We start from the raw sequence: 1,412 nt of genomic DNA, 5'->3' as shown, positions 1-1,412 counted from the left end.
CCACAGCAAGAAGGTCCTGGGTTCGATCCCCGGTTCGGACCTGAGGTCTTTCTGTGTGGAGTTTGCATGTTCTCCTCGTGCTTGCGTGGGTTTTCTCCAGGTACTACGGTTTCCCCCACCCCCCAAAAACATGTACAATAGGTTGCCTTCAGGCCCAGGCCTCCCTTGAAAAAGAGATCTGAGATCTCAATGGGAATTGCCTGGTTAAAGAACGGTGGATAAATAACAATAAAAATCTTAAGGCAGAAACGATTGTTCTTTTTCTCTGAATACACCGATCAACCTCTAGACATCCTTTCACCWCTCACTAATGTCCATCTGAAATACTGGTGCAGTCAACTTCTTCCACTGAGAGAACACAGTCAGGTGCTGCTTTATTTGTTCCTCTGCAAACAAACCGTGTGCAGATTTTATTAGTCAGAACTTGAAGCCAGTCAGCAGGGTCATCATCAGCAGGCAGGGGCTCATCCTCAGCAGCAGGACTTGGTGGGAATTTAGCTCCAGGCATTTCTATAATGTGCATAGATTTGCATTAGTATACACGCATTATTAGCATTTATAGAGCTGAAAAATAAAATGTGGGAAAAATATGCCTATCACTAAACATGAAAATACTCTTCAACAGATATGTTGGGTTAGTCAGAAACCCAGGACTCAGGCAAAGAACTTGAAGATGAAAAAAAAAAAAACGATTTAGATTTATTTGCAAAAAAAAAAAGTGCTGACAGGGCATCAAACCTACTATAGTAAATATCAATGACGAGCTCAGCAAGCCAAAACTCAACTGGCTGAAGACAGCACAATGTACAGACAACAGTGAAGACAGGACACAGGATAGAAAGCTGAGTTAACAAGTAGATGATTGAGAACAGAGAGGAGACATGAGGAACAGGTGTGCAGGGAAGAGCACAGGGGCAGGCACTGAGGATAAAGCAGATAAACAAACAACAAATGAAGAGTCCAACTCTGGAAATTTTAAATCCATGTTGGGAAAAAGAAAATAAAGAAATGAGGAGTTTTGGATGGACAATTGAAAATAAAATAAAAAATTTTAAAATGAATAGTTTAGAAATAAGTCAAACAACACCAGTTTCTGTTATACCTCCCTGGATTCTACCAGAAGCAAGAGTAGATATGTCAATGATGGAAAAGAAACAAGACAAATCAAAAGTTGTAGATAGTTGTTCAGTGCAATTATATTTAGATAATTATTATCAATATGTTCAAATTTATACTGATGCATCAAAAATAACTGGGAAAATAGGAATAGCGTTTGTAGTACCAGAATTCAATATAAAAACAGGAAAACAAATTACAGATGGATTATCAGTGTACACAGGAGAAATGTTGGCAACATTATTAGCTTTGCAATGGGTAGAAGAAGTAAAACCATTAGAAACGATAATATGTTC

This window comes from Austrofundulus limnaeus, unplaced genomic scaffold (assembly GCF_001266775.1).
Source record: "Austrofundulus limnaeus strain Quisiro unplaced genomic scaffold, Austrofundulus_limnaeus-1.0 Scaffold744, whole genome shotgun sequence".
Taxonomy (NCBI): Eukaryota; Metazoa; Chordata; class Actinopteri; order Cyprinodontiformes; family Rivulidae; genus Austrofundulus; species Austrofundulus limnaeus.
This window is presented reverse-complemented; position numbering follows the sequence as displayed.